Source organism: Lissotriton vulgaris, chromosome 2_1 (assembly GCF_964263255.1).
Source record: "Lissotriton vulgaris chromosome 2_1, aLisVul1.2, whole genome shotgun sequence".
NCBI lineage: Eukaryota > Metazoa > Chordata > Amphibia > Caudata > Salamandridae > Lissotriton > Lissotriton vulgaris.
This window is the reverse complement of record NC_141687.1, coordinates 2,015,858,728-2,015,874,968: the sequence shown is the minus strand read 5'-3', so window position 1 is coordinate 2,015,874,968 and position 16,241 is coordinate 2,015,858,728. Positions and strand designations below refer to the sequence as shown.

Below are 16,241 nucleotides of genomic sequence, written 5' to 3'. Positions count from 1 at the left end.
TAACGCGCCCTCTCGAGTCTTTAGCCTTAGACTGCTCGTATCCACGCTACTAGGATAGCTGGTCTATAGGTTGACTTACAACCAAACACCATAAGGGTCGTTGGAATGATACATAGCGGTCGCTAGAATAGCGAACGTTGCATATCGGGCCAACTTCTCACATTGGTGAGCAGCGGTTGGGATTTGAGCTTGCTGTTGTTTTACCACAAGTATCCTAAGAATATCTTGTTGAAAGATCGCGCAAGTACTGTTAGTACATATAACTAAAGCTTAGAATACTCTGAGTTCTACTGAACCAGCTGTTGTAGCTCCTCAAGGCTTAGCACACCTTGGCTACAACTCTTAGCAAGGGATCAGTAGGAAAACACATAGTGTAGGTAGGTGCATCACTTACACCACACTAGAAACAGTATGTCGGGCCAAGGAGGAAACTCTGAGTCTCCCCTTGTGTCAGTTGACCCTCCACAGGTCATCCCTTCAGGATATACTGTGCTGAGCTTCAAGGAGTTAAGACGACTGTGTCACTCCCGGAAGATTCAGCAGGGGTCTAACCCCACAACGTCCTTTCTGATTGGTCTCTTGGAGACTTATGATGCCAGGAGAGCTGAGAAACTTCGTAGCTCTTCTAATCCAGAAGGAGACATGCCTCCCCTCGAGGGAACCCGAGATGATCCTGACCTCATCCACCTCGTAACTGAGAACGAAGAGGGAGAGGAGGACGAGGATGAGGATCTCTCTGGGGACGAGGCAGATAAGGGACAGGTAGAAGTCGTCAGACTAACACGGTCCAACTTAAGCAGACACGATAGTGGTACTGGGGGAACCCCGGCGCTACTGTCGGTTCCGCTTAACCTGGGGAATGGACGAGCCCGATCTCTGTCAAGAGACTCTGGCAGATCCCTTCATACCAACGGCTCTCACAACTCTTCTCAAAGAGGGATGACGTCCCCTCAGAGGAGAGTGTACGAAGCGAAGGAAAGGGCAGCTAATCTAAGGATCGAAAGGGAAGAACTTGCCCTGGCCAAGGAAAAGCTTGCTTTCGCTAGAGAGCAACAGTTAAGTGGGGCAATCCCCACTGGTGGCAGCAATATACCTAGTAATAGGGAAAAGAGTTTCGATACGAAACACCTTGGGAAGATAGTGCCCCCCTTTAAACAAGGGGACGACATCCACAAATGGATTACTGCTTTGGAGAGGGCCTGCACTGTGCAAGGCGTTCCCCAGAGTCAGTGGGCAGCTATCTTGTGGCTCTCCTTTGAAGGAAAAGGAAGAGACAAGCTCCTCACCACAAGGGTAGAGGACGCTAATAATTACCAAGTCTTGAAGAATACACTCGTTGAAGGGTTCGGCCTAACCACTGAGCAGTACAGGGTGCTGTTCAGGGATACCCAGAAAACGCAGGCTCAAGACTGGTCTGATTTTGTCGATTGTGCCACTAAGGCTTTTGAGGGCTGGTTGCTGGGCAGTAAGGTTACTGATTACGCAGGATTGTATAATTTGATGATGAGAGAACAAATTTTAAACAATTGTCAGAACCAGTTGTTGCATCAGCATCTTGTCGACTCGGATCTGACCTCTCCCCAAGAATTGGGAAAGAAGGCAGACAGATGGGTTCGTACGAGAGTTAAACAGAACCAGGGCCAGAATCAAGGTGGTCAGAAGAAAGCAGACCAAAAGGGTAAAGATTCTAAGGGGGAACAAAATGACCAGAAGTCTTCGACAGGTCCCCAACAACCCAAAGAGGGTGGGGGTCAGGCTCCCCAAAAGAAGAAAGAAGGCCAATCCAAAAGATGGTGCCAGTACTGTAAAAGTAAATCTCACTGGTTTAGTGAGTGCACCAAGAAAGGAGGAGGGCAGACTCCTGCCACTGCAGCCCCTAAGGCACCTGTGCCCCCTAGTACAGTCAGCAGTGGTAGTGCGCCTCCCAAGGGTTTAGTAGGGTTAACCCTGGGTTCTGAGGGGCGTGACAACTTAGTTGGCACACTCACTCAGGCTGTCCTTGTCAGTACAGGGGACGCGGACGTGTCCCCTGACATAAGTCCCAATACGCTGGGCAAATACCGACAGACGCCTTTCATAAATGGAAAGATGGCTCAGGCCTATAGGGACACTTGTGCCAGCGTCACCATGGTGACGCCTAACTTTGTGGACCCTGGACAGATCATGCCAGGTACAGAATTCCTGGTGACCAATGCAAGCAATGTCACTACCAATCACAGTATGGCAATTGTAGCTTTCTCCTGGGGAGGGGTAACTGGCCAAAAGAAGGTTGTAGTTAGTCCAGACCTCCCAGTGGATTGTTTGTTGGGCAATGATTTGGAGTCGTCACAATGGTCAGAAGTGGAGCACCGGACTCACATGGAAATGTTAGGTTTGCCAGCACATGTGTTCGCTGTGACTAGGTCACAGGTCAGGAAATGCCCCACTGAACAGGTGCTGGATCCTGGAACAACGGACCAGACACCTCCCAAGAAAAAGAGCAGTAGGGTTAAGGCTGCGCCTTCCCCCTTGCCCCAGGTCGAGGATCAAGTCTCAGAGGAGGCTGACCTACAGGAATTGAGGGAAACTGAGCCTAGGGAGTTCGAACTTGATCAAGTTGAATTCTTGGGCTCAGGGGGACCCTCAAGGGAAGACCTGGGGAAGGACCAGTTAGACTGCCCTTCTCTTGAACCCCTCAGACAGCAGGCTGCTGCTGAGGCTGCTGGGAACGCCACAGGTACCCACAAGGTATACTGGGAAGATGGACTCCTGTACACTGAGTCAAGAGACCCCAAGCCTGGCATGACCAGGAGGCTGGTCGTCCCCTTGTCTCAGCGTGGTTTCCTACTTACCTTGGCCCACGAGATTCCCTTAGCAGGTCACTTAGGCCAGACGAAAACGTGGGACAGGCTTGTCTCGCACTTTCACTGGCCTCACATGAATGAAGATACCAGGGAGTTTTGCCGCTCCTGTGTCACTTGCCAAGCCAGTGGTAAGTCAGGTGGCACGACAAAGGCCCCCCTTATACCAATGCCTGTGGTGGGGGTGCCCTTTGAACGGGTGGGGATCGACATCGTCGGTCCCATGGAACCACCAACAGCATCAGGGCACAAGTTTATACTGGTGGTAGTGGATCATGCCACCAGGTACCCTGAAGCTATTCCCCTTAGAACCACTACAGCACCTGTTGTGGCAAGAGCCCTGGTTGGAGTATTCTCCAGAGTGGGCTTCCCTAAGGAGGTCGTCTCCGACAGAGGTGCAAACTTTATGTCGAGCTACTTAACTGCTATGTGGAAGGAATGTGGTGTCAACTACAAGTTCACTACACCCTATCATCCACAATGCAATGGGCTTGTTGAGAGATTCAACAGGACCCTAAAAGGGATGATTCATGGACTACCGGAAAAGCTTCGGCGTAGATGGGACGTCCTGATCCCCTGCCTCTTGTTCGCCTACAGAGAAGTCCCACAGAAGGGGGTTGGCTACAGCCCTTTTGAACTTTTGTACGGGCATCCTGTAAGAGGACCCCTGTGTTTGGTGAAGGAAGGATGGGAGAGACCTCTCAAAAAGCCGGCAACCAACATAGTGGACTATGTGTTCGGCCTCCGCTCGCGGATGGCTGAATACATGGAGAAGGCATCCGAAAACCTTAAGGCCAGCCAAGAACTCCAAAAAGCTTGGCATGACCAAAAGGCTGTCTTGACTGTTTACCAGCCCGGACAGAAGGTGTGGGTGTTGGAGCCAGTGGCCCCAGCAGCACTCAAGGACAAATGGTCCGGGCCCCACACCATCCTGGAGAAGAAGGGAGAGGTCACCTACCTGGTCGACCTGGGAACTCCCCGGAGCCCCCACAGGGTGCTTCATGTCAACAGGATAAAAGCATATGTCGACAGGAAGGACATGAGTTTGCTCATGGCCCTAGATGAGGGACAGGAAGAGGAGAGTGACCCTCTCCCCGACCTGCTCACTCAGAATCCTGACGATGGCTCGGTAGATGGTGTTGTCTTTTGTGGCAGCCTCTCCGAACATCAACAGAGCGACTGTAAACAGGTTCTTCAGTCGTTCCGACATCTGTTTTCTCTGACACCCAGTCAGACCGATTGGTGCACCCATGAGGTCGACACTGGTGACAGCTTGCCCGTAAAGAGTAAAATCTACAGGCAGCCTGATCACGTTAGAGACTGCATCAAAAGTGAAGTGCAGAAAATGTTGGAGCTGGGAGTCATTGAACCCTCGGATAGCCCTTGGGCTAGTCCCGTAGTTCTAGTGCCGAAACCTCACACCCAGGGTGGTAAGAGAGAGATGAGGTTCTGCGTAGACTACAGGGGTCTCAATGCAGTCACTAAGACTGACGCCCACCCAATACCAAGGGCAGACGAGCTTATTGATAGGCTGGCTTCGGCCAACTACTTAAGTACGTTTGACCTGACAGCTGGGTATTGGCAAATCAGGTTAGCTGAGGACGCCAAGCCTAAAACTGCATTTTCAACCCCTGGTGGGCATTATCAGTTTGTGGTGATGCCCTTTGGTCTGAAAAATGCACCTGCCACCTTCCAACGGTTGGTGAATCACGTCCTTACTGGGCTGGATGACTTCTGTGCGGCGTATCTTGACGATATTGCTGTCTTTAGCTCCACCTGGGAGGATCACCTGGTCCACCTGCGGAAGACATTGGAGGCGCTGCAAGCAGCAGGCCTCACTATCAAGGCCACCAAGTGCCAGATAGGGCAGACACAGGTTGTATACCTGGGCCACCTTGTAGGTGGAGGTCAGGTTCAGCCACTGGAGAGCAAGATACAGTCAATCAGGGACTGGGCTCCTCCAACCACCCAGACTCAGGTTCGAGCTTTCTTGGGCCTGACTGGTTACTATAGGAAGTTTGTCAGGAACTATGGTTCCATCGTGACACCATTAAATGAACTGACAAGTAAGAAAATGCCAAAAAAGGTTCAGTGGACAGCGAGCTGTCAAAAAGCATTCGATGACCTAAAGCAGGCCATGTGCACGGCGCCTATCCTCAAGAGTCCGGACTACTCCAAACCATTCATTGTCCAAACAGATGCTTCTGAGTTGGGTGTGGGAGCTGTTCTTTCTCAACTGAATTTTGATGGTCAAGACCAGCCCATTGCTTTTATAAGCAGAAGGCTGACCCCTAGAGAGAAGAATTGGTCAGCTATCGAGAGGGAGGCCTTTGCTGTGGTTTGGGCCCTGAAGAAGCTGAGGCCATACTTGTTTGGCACTCACTTCAAGATTCAGACCGACCATAAGCCCCTCTTGTGGCTAAATCAGATGAAGGGTGAAAACCCCAAACTGCTTAGGTGGTCCATTTCCCTACAGGGGATGGACTTCACAGTGGAACATAGACCTGGTACTGATCATGGCAATGCCGATGGGCTCTCCAGATATTTCCACTTAAAACAAGAAGACTTACCTGGTCAAGGTTAGCTAGTTGTTCCGACGTTTGGGGGGGGGTCATGTAGGAGAGTAGGGTCTGCAATCCTATGATCACCCAGATTTTTTGCTTTTGTTTCACTGGTTTACGACTTTCTCTGGCTGTGGGCCTGCCAATCAGACCCACAGCCTGGCTGTTCTCTTTCTAAATTACGATATGTACCCTAGGTGCATTTACCAATTGGTACTGGGCCACCTTATCAGACCCTGTAACTCAGGGCATAGGTGTACCCAGGGCCGCCAGGGGCTGCAGCATGTATTATGCCACCCCTGGCTGGCCTCCTAAATTTGACACAACTGGCTGCATGACAGCTGGGGCGAAGTCGTGTAAGCACCCTTTGCTTTAGATATAGTAGCTCTATATCTAACCATACAATGGACACCCGAGTCCCTATCCGTCACTCCTATGGCAGGCCTTGACAATCCTGAAGGCAGAGTGCATGGGCTCGCGTGAACTGTGTTCTGGCCCGAGCCGAGCCGGTTGCAGCTTGCGGAGAAACGACCCAATGGCTGTTCCATGATAACGCGTGCCACATCGGTAACTTCGGTGTCGCGTTATCAAGACATGTCGAGTAAGGTGTCATACGAATCGGGATGCTGCCCTCTCACCAACTCTGGCGACGAGGTTAGCATTCCGCCCTTCTAGAGGGACACGACATGTACGTAACTGTGAACCCTGGTTAAAGTTAACGAAAGCCTCAGCCCCACAAAATGGATGCTGCCACCACAGACACGAGTCTGACCTCCTGCTGCTGGGAGTCCTTCCAGCGAGGAGCGCTTGGACAAAGGGTTTCCTGTCGAGGGCGGTGTTCGCACCGTCCCAGACAGGGTTTGTGTATTCTGGGTAGGTAGGGCTTTTGCGAGAAGGTGACTGCGGAGTGGCACCCCGGTGCTCACTACGCATCTGCCGGTTAGAACCAGTTCCAGGGGCGACAGCCCTGGCCTGGGGAAAGTCCGGCAGGGGAGAGGGGTGTAACTACCCCCCTTCCTGGTCCCACCCTTAGGGCAGGACCTAGTCATGTACCCACCCCTTTCTTTAGGATAAAGGCCGGAGCGGGGACCCTTCCAAATTAGATCATCTTTGAATCAAGAATACTTTCTACGAAAGGACTTCAAGACTCTTCTCAAGATTTCTCCCTTGTGGCTAAGGAGTAGTCACCCTGCATCAGCAGGCACCATCTAAGAACTCTGCGGTTTGCTGTAAGTCCTTCCTCCAGGAATCCGACGGCCCAGCTCGACGAGAACCGGCTTCCCTGGCACCTCTGACCTCTACCCCCGTCATCAGCTCAGCTGTGATCTGTGGGTGCGACGAGACCTCGAGGGACCGGCCATCATCAGAACCTGCACGCTCTTAAAAACCAGCACGACCATCGAGGTAACTCTCTGGTGAGTGCTCTGGGGTCCGAGAAGCCCCGACCCTGAGCCGCTCCAGCTCCGAAGTGCAGTCCCCCAGCATCTCCACGATCTGCGTGGGGCCCTTCTGCTCGCTGCTCAGCACGTTGTCTGGTCACTAGCCGCTGGCTTGTGTCCTTCTGTGACGACATCCGAGAATCATCACTGCCGGTCTGGTTGCTCCAGGCTGGCCCTTGCTTCCATCTTTTCGAGAAGCACCCCGGACCCTCCTGGTCCACTCAAGACGCCGACAGCGTCATCCGTCGTGGGACAGCTCGCACCTCCACCGTGGTCGCCGACAACGCCTCCTGGTCCGTGAGACTGCAGAGCCTAGCGTCGCCCACTCACCTGGTCGAGGTGACGGCCAACTGGTGCCTTCCTGGTACCCTCTGACTACTGGCTAGTAGTACGAACTTGGTCCCCTCTGCTTTCAGGTTTCATCAATCTCCGATCCAGGCTTGGATCTCTACGAACTATTCATCACTGGTCGCCGGCCAGCAACTCCTTTTCTTCCGGCTCCTGGCTCGTCAGCGAAGACCCCGACGCCTGTAAGACTTGTGCAGCCGCAGCCCTCGTGGCTAGGTAACTCGGCATTTCAGTGCCTGCATAGCCTCCTTACTCTAGGGTCCCGAGTCCCTCGCTTCCGACTTGCCTTAACCTTTCCGTGTCCTCGGACACTTGTTTTAACTGTGCACTTAAAGTATTTGCTAAAGAGATTTGGTTTGTGCTTAGTACCCTGTCCTCATAAAGAGTACAGGGCTGTTGTGATTCTTAATAAATATCCTGTTTATTTTCATAACACTTGTGTGGAGTCCTTTCACTGGGTGTTCAAGGGGTACATGTGTGGTAAACAGCTGGCTTAACGCGCCCTCTCGAGTCTTTAGCCTTAGACTGCTCGTATCCACGCTACTAGGATAGCTGGTCTATAGGTTGACTTACAACCAAACACCATAAGGGTCGTTGGAACGATACATAGCGGTCGCTAGAATAGCGAACGTTGCATATCGGGCCAACTTCTCACAAGTACAATATATAAATGATTGGTACCAAGAGAGAGGTGAGGGTGGGATAGCAAAATGTGCACTGAGTTATTTTTATCCCCGGTCTGTTTTCTCTCAACCAACTGAAAGTCTGCATCAACAGGGAAATAGTGCTCCTGATCTTAGCTTTGCTGTTCATACCTCTAACCGTTTTGCCACACTATGAGGGATGGAAGGGGTAGACTGACTTTCTAATAAGAAATGTCCCACACTCTCGAGCTCAGACCGATGCAAGCCACAAGTGGCCTTGAAGGGAACCGACGAGGAGGGACTTCTTTTATCTTGGAATGATGCCGGATTATCTGATAAAGTGACCCACCCCCCCTGGTTAGATCTAGTCACCAAATATAGCATTATTTGCTTACAGGAGACATGGTCTGTGGTTGACTTACATATTATGGGGTTTTTGACCTATAATACACCAGCTATACAGAGTTCACACAGGAGAACCAAAGGGGGCATGTGTACATATGTTTCAACTGTGGGGGGGATTAAGGTGCTTAAATTTATCACCGTCGAGTACTACCAAATTCTAACAATTAGCTGGGGACAGGTAAAATGTATGATTTTGGTGAACTTTTATATTAATGTGCCTTCCAACACTTTGGATACCGTGACTAATAATATCATGGATACTGTAACCACCCTTAAGGAACAATGGGACGGTGAAAAGCTTATGCTTTGGGTGGGAGATTTTAATTGTACCATTTGTCCCCATGGTTTGTCTGGTATTTGTGGTTTAGCCGAAAGTAAAGACGATAACCCTACTCACTTTGTACATTCTACACTGGGCGATGTGTTGAATAACATTATTTTTTATTTTAATTTGTCCTTTGCTAACTAACTATGCAGTCCATCCTTCTCGTTCCAGCCCACCTTTCACGGAAGGGGGTGCAACTCGACTATTGATTTTGCACTCCTTTCCTCTGTTCATTTTGAGTTAGTATCCTCTTGGGAAACACTTAAAGTTTTGTTTAGCGACCATTATCCCATCTCCCTCGGTCTAAAAATCAAAAGCCACGAACAGAGCCTGAGTGCTATCCCTTCTTATCCATGTAGGATAGTACTTGCAACCAGAAATGGTTATACCTTAAAATGGGAAAAGGTGGAGCCAGTGGCATTTCTTCATAACCTAGTATCTAATTTGTAAGATGAAATTACAACTTGCCTTACATATAATGCGGAACCACAAACTGTGATAGATTTGTTTATTAAAATTCAAGCAGAGATGAAAAAATCACTAACAAGGGTTTATAGACAAGATCCAAGTAAAACTAACAGTTGGTGTAACAGCAGCTGTACTAATGCCCTCACTATGCTGAAAAAAGCATTACATACATCACCAAAGTGTCCTGTGCTGATACGGCAAGCCAGAAATTCTTACCAACTTGCGATTAAAAATAGGAAACGCCAATTGAAGAGGGAGGCCTGGCTGGCTTTACAAAAAGCATCGCAATGTAAAGACAATACTGCCTTCTGGAAGGTAGTTAACGCACCTTTCCTACAATGCAAGAAGACAAATGTGATCGATCAAGTAATCACTGGGGATACTTGGGTAAACCACTTTAAAGGTCTCTGAGCAAGTGATCTCCCCTGTATCAGGTAACCCAACAACGGAGGAAAGGGGTACCGGCCATGATAGCAATTTGCAAGAAGCTTTCTCAATTAATATATTTTTTGACCTCAAAGAGGTCACTGAGGCCATTAAGGATAGCCCTTCTAGTAAGGCTCTGGGCCCTGACGGAGTCCCAATCGACGTATATAAAGCCGAGTTGGAACTTTGGGCTCCATTATTGACCAACGTATTAAATAAAGCTAATCAGCATGGGTTTATACCATCTTGGCCTGATGCTATTGTCGTCCCCATTTTTAAAAAGGGAAATAGAAAAGACCCTACCTGCTACAGGCCAATCTCGCTCCTTGACGCTCTGACGGCGGGTCGGATAATTTTAAATAGGATGCAGAAATGGGCAGATGAAAATACTGTGATATCGAACCTACAATATGGTCTTAGACCTGGCAAGGGAACAATAGAGCAGGGTTTAAACTTGGCCTTAGTAATTTCTAAATATACACATGCCAAGAAGGGTAACATCTTTGTGACATTTGTGGATCTCAGCTCGGCTTTCGACTGTGTAGACCATGTGAAACTTTGGGCAATCCTAAGCACCATGGGCATTGATCCTCAAATTCTTATATTCATTAGAGAGTTATATAATGGTGCAGGAGCCAGTGTGAGATACGGCAGGTTGGGTGAATCTTCCGACAGGTTTGATATACGGAGGGGAGTGAGACAGGGGTGCATACTTGCGCCCCTTCTCTTCACCCTGTATATCAATTCTGTTGGGCAACACCTCAGAGAATCGCAGTATGACTACCCTTCCATCTCGGGAACACCGGTCCCTATACTCTTGTATGCCCATGATGCGGCTATAGAGTCTCGGACTAGGGTCGGCTTGCAGATGGCCGTCCTTAAATTTACAGACTGTATGAGAGATAGGGGGCTCAAGGTTAATACCAAAAAGACGTATACCATGTCCTGCGGAGCAGGGACAAAGAGGCTACCCTGTCCCTTCTTCTTGGATGGAAAAAGGATTGAATGTATAGATAGGTTTTCCTATTTAGGGATAAACTTTGATCGAAAGGGCTCTTGGCATTCAGCAGCGATGGCTAGAAACTTGGCTCTCTCTAAAGCGATAGGAGCTTTGAGAAACTTCGCGGTGAAACTTGGTGGACGGCCGGTGAGGGATCTCATTCAAATTTACAAGGCCAAATGCGTTTCCACAGGTATTTATGGGTCAGGTTTATGGGGGATTGAAAACTCACAAAAAATACAATGCTCCGAAAACCAGTTTATACGGTACCTATTAGGAGTCCCTAGATCAACAGCCACCTTTGCCATACATACTGAAGTGGGCTTAACCTTTATTTCTGATATAATTAATATATCCCTTGTGTTGTTGTGGCATAAGGTTTGGGTGACTCCAGAGACAGCTTTTAGTAGAGATGTAATCACCGATTGTCTCAAGCTTGACGGTGTGGTCAATATTAAATGGTTGATGTACGTTAAAAAGACATTGACTGAGATTGGGCACCCGGAGTACTTCCAAAAACCAGAAAGTATGGCAGCTGTCCCCAGAAGAACTTTGAAACAATTGGTACAGGACCACCTAGCAAATAAGAGGTGGGCTCGGGAAAAAACGAGGAGCACTCTGGTAGTGTATCAGCAAATTACACCCTGTGAAGGGATACAACAGTACCTTTTATCTGAGCCAAGTTGTTACTCCCGTACGCTATTGACCCGTTTTTGTATGGGTACCTTATTTTATTTTATTTTATTTTAATTTCTTATATCGCGCTGGACTCAATCCCATGAGGGTATCTCCGCGCTTTGCCGGCCAAAGAGTTGCTGTGATCTTTTAAGGTGCATTAGGGGGACTGAAATGCTTCCTGGAAGAGGAGTGTCTTCAGGGCCTTTCTGAAGGATAGATGGTTGGTGTTCATCCTCATTTCCATAGGAAGTTTGTTCCAAAGAGCAGGACCAACTGATGAAAATGCTCGGTCTCCCTGTCTAGCTCTTTTTGTTGCAGGGGGTTTCAGGAGTGCTTGGTTGCTTGAAAGGAGTGACCGGCTGGGTTGGTACAGTTCAAGTTCTTCCGCCTTGTTACTTTTCCTACATGTAACAACTGGTCCAGGGAACATCTTATATTTCCCTGCGACGATATCTCATTTTAATCAAACATACACTGTGTCCTTTTTTTTAAATGATATCAGATACCAGGGGGGGTTTTCTTGAAACCTATCTTAAAAGCCTGGGGGATACGCACTACAGTTATTAGAAATGATTTTATTGTACAGGCAGTATCATGTTTTTTTAAAACGTCTAATTAGGTTTCGAAATTCTATGTAACTGAAATGAATTGGCAATTAAGGTATTACTAGCCAAGGAATGGGTTTTGATATTTTTCTGTAAATTTTCTGTGTTAATACTATTACCTAGCCCTTGCAACATGAATTTCTGAGCCTAGGTGACACGTGCAACTTGTTTTATTGGGAATTTTTTTAATAGGATTTGTGCAAACATTTGTTTTACTGATTGTATAGCCTTTCCTTTTTATCTATGTGAGAGTATCTTTTAATGTATGCTTTTATGATTTTCATGTGAAATCGAATAAAGCTTTTTGAAACTGAGGTAGGGAACAGAGTTTTAGACAGGAGCAAAAAAAGGTAAGTTTTCAGTTGTTTTTTACATTTGAGGAGATGTGGCTGAGCTCTGAGATGGTAAGGCATTGAGTTCCACTATTTGGATGTAGAGTAGGAGAAATGTTTTCCTCCCCATTGTGCTTTTTTTGACTCGGAAAATGATTACATGTCTTGTTGTGATGGACCATGGAGACCTAGTATGTAGGTATGATTTAAACATTTCTTGAAAAAAGAGAAGACTAGCCTGGTGCAATTCCTCATGGGCCCAGCATAAGACTTTCAACTTGATGTGTGCCCTGATTGATAACCAGTGCAGTTCCCTAAGAGTTAGTGAGACTGAACAAACGTTTGGGCTCTTAATCAGTGAGTTTTGAAGAGTCTGCAATATATTTTGTGTACAAATTTGGGAGCCTACATCTAAGGCTTTGCAGTTGTGTAATTTAGAAACTATTAGGGATATTGTAACTGTTTTTCTTAGCTCCACTGGGAGGAAGGGAAGAATTTTTTAATAATATTCTCAAAGCGAGGAAGTAAGAGGACTTTACCTGATTTGTAAGGTCAGTGAATGCTAATTTCACTTCAACTATGACCCAATTGTTTCTTACTAACTGGACAGGCAGTGGGAGGGATGGCATCCAACTGATGTTCCAATAGAAGGTGTTGTTGCCAAAAAAGTAACACAGTTTTATGCAATTCTTCTGCATCCAGTCAGCAAAGCTACCCATACAGATATTGAAGTGTTTGGTCACTTTCTCTGGTTCAAAAGAGACTGAAAACTATTTGAGTGTTTCCGGCATAGGAAAATATTGCTAAACCGCATGGTTGAATGACTTCGATCAGAGGTACGACATGCACAATAAAAAGAGTGGGGCTCAACGATGATCCCTGGGGGACCCTGCAGGGAATAGTTAAAGTGGTAGAGCAAAAGTTCTCCAGAGCGACCATTTGCTGCCTGTTTTACAGAAAGGAGTGGATCCATTTAAGAGCCATACCTATAATTCTGATATTTTAAAGATGGTTGACCAAAAGATACTGGTTACCCATGCCCAACTCGGCCAAAAGATCAAGCCAGATCAAGGCTGCCTTCCCACCTCCTTTTACAATGGCTCTGATTTCTACTGTGACCTCCACTATTGCTGACTCCGTGCACTATTTTGGTCTAAACCAATGCTCTGATGTTTCGAGAAGGTTGGTGATTTCAAGGAAGGTCATGATTCTTGGTTTATGGCCTTTTCTAGGATCTTAGCTGGTACAGGGACGCACTAAATTGGCCTGACATTCTTCACCCCGAGAGGGTCAGGGAAGTGTTTCTTTAGAAGTGGAAAGATGGATGCCTTTTTACACACAGCTGGAAAGCAGCCAGAGATAAAAATCCTGTTTAAAAGCACAGTAGGATGATCTGAAATAGTCTTGGATACATGATGCAGAACCGAGGGTAGGGATCCGACGAAGCACCTGATTTGAAGGTTTCAGTGAGTGTTGCTACTTTCTCTTCAGTAAGTGGAGTAAAGGTGGTCAGTAAGGGGGAATTGATTTAATTTAGAGGAGGTGGTTTCCTCCACCATCTGTGTCATTGAGGGGGGTTTTGCTTTATCCGATATTGCAGTAAATTCTAAAAATATATTGTTTACTTTCGTGTGAAAAAAGTCGGCTGATTTCTCGCATAGCTGTTGATACAGGGTAACCGTGTGTTTATTACAAAAATTGGATAGCTACTTCAGTGTTTGGAAACATTCTTCATTGGAGTTACTGCCTGTTTATATAGTTTCAGGAAAATGTAGTTTTGATTGCACCTATTTGTGTTTTATGCCTTTTTTTTATCAGAGTTTTGTATTTTCCTCCGGGCTGTAGTTCAACCGCCAATGCTGCTCTTGGTGCCTACATTTCTGCTTGAGTTCTGTAAGCTCCTGGGAGTACCATGGTGCCAAAGGCATGGACATATGGTTGGTCTTGATTTTTTGGGTAGTTTCTGTAAGCTATTGGGAGTACCATGGTGCCAAAGGCATGGACATATGATTTGTCTTGATTTTTTGGGTAGCTAGTTGGGGCACTGCTCTAGCCAAGCAGAATAGCTGGCAGATGCTTGGCCAATGTAACCACTAGTTCTGGGCTGGAACTCACACAGTAGATTGTCTAATTTCAAATTATCAATTGTCTACCAAGGGCTGTAGTTTATTGCTGCAACTTCGTTGGAAGTGAGGTTTTGTTTTTGGTGATAGTTTATTTGAAGATAATCACTGTGTGGTCAGTCCAGTGCTATTGCCAACTTCCCATGTTCCTGTGTCATTGATTGCACATGACAAAATAGTTTGACCTACTGACATGGCACACACGGTTATTGAAAACACATACACTGTTAAAGTACAGTGTGCGATACTAACTACAAATACACCAGAATAGTGACCAAGTAGGTGATACATATTCAATCACCGTACAATTAATCAAGGGCTTCAAAATCCATTACTGGGAGACCAGTAACTCCTCTACCACCTGTAGCCAGGGCTATGTCTTGTGATCATTGCTGATGACTGCCAACACAAATCCAATGTCTGCAACAGAAGAAGTCTGCAACAAAGCCCACAGAATATTAGTTGTAATTCTGGAGCAGTGTTTAGACATACTTGTGTCAAGATCTTGGTGCCTATGCTTGCCTTAGGCTAGACTCCTTCAGTATCCCGAATTCTTCTGTGACATAATTGTTGTGATGTGTACATAACCTGTTAATGCAAGGTGTAGTGCCTCTTGCAGAGTATCCAGCTAGCAATATGCAACCTCACATGGATGGCATGAACACAGGTCCCTACAGTTTTTTTTACTTTATTTGTTTTTATTAGCTTTTTGTTTTACAGATGTACATGAGCTATGCAGATTAGACAAACTACTGCGCTGTGTAGCTGCTTATTACATAGATCTTCTTGCGATCATCTCAACATTTTACTTATATTTATCAGGTTTCTCATTGGTTCACCAATTACATTAGATTACATTACAGTCACGGTATGTATCATTCAATAATTTTTCAAATTGGTTAACTATCATGCAAATTATTGATTATTACACTCTGCTGGAGTTGTTGAGGTATGAGCTCTACTTCCGGGGTTTGGTTGCATGGTGTTCAAAACAGCATAAACTGTGGAGGCTGGTTATAATGGAACTGTGACAAATTAACACATAATAGGGTATAAAACTGAACTGCGAAGCTGGCACATGGTCACCCTGGTCGCTGTTTTCTATGAACTAGGGTGAGTGACTGGCGTTTTGGTCATGATTCTTGGTCTCCTCTGGAGTGGGCATGCGTGTGCTTTTTGTTCGCTTTCTCCATTCCCTGTCTTGCTCAGTGTCGCTGTCTGCTTGTGGTGTAAGTTTTTTTCTTTAAGGCACAGCTGTTACTGGGGTTAAGGGTGGTGTGTTATGAATGAAGGTCGGTGCAGCCAGGATTGTGTCCAGTTGGTGGCTATAGGGACCTTACGGAGGCCCAGCGTGTCTTCTCAGTGGAGTGCGACGCTCTCCTCTTTGTCCCAGGTGAACATCGAGCATCTACACATTTTTATGCAGAGGCGGGTCAAGGGCTTTCCATCGTTTGGTGATCAGCCTTTTCGCTACCACCATACCCAGCTGCAGGAAACATAGGTCCCTACAGTGACGCAGACTCGCAACATGTCTAGATAAAGAGACAGAAAATAATCACATCTTGTTTACTTGTAGGTCTGCATATCTTATGTATGTATCACCAAGCGACTTTAGTATCTCCATGTGGAGAGACCTGTAGATCTGAGACCCACTGGGGTTGGGTGGATAAAACATCAGTAACCTTAGTGATGTAGGAACAAGCCTGGCGATTCCCCCTTCTCATGGATATACGGACACTGATGCTCAGTTTCTGCTTGGCAGACTATACCTTATCATACTGAGTTCTTTTAAAAGGTGCCCCAAGGGACTTTTTTACATCTTTGAAAAGTTAACCAATAGCATCCCTTATAGATTATTCAACCCAGTAGACATTTCCATAGGGCGTGTATTCTCAGTCACATACAATGTTTGATTGTCCACAATGTCTCCCTTTGTGTCCATCGGTGTATCATATAGTTTGTTCCTGAACTAGATTGTGTACTAGGCCATCTTTATAAAGGACTCTAAGTTAGCTTTGATGTCCTCTTAATCAGTATTGTTGTGTGC

The 16,241-nt window shown here is 46.7% G+C and overlaps 1 protein-coding gene across 2 annotated transcripts in view; it reads left to right on the top strand.

The window, feature by feature from the left end:
- The window catches only part of PDE8A (phosphodiesterase 8A), a 2,218,572-nt gene that overhangs the window by 1,000,315 nt on the left and 1,202,016 nt on the right, over positions 1 to 16,241 (top strand). The window lies entirely within an intron of this gene.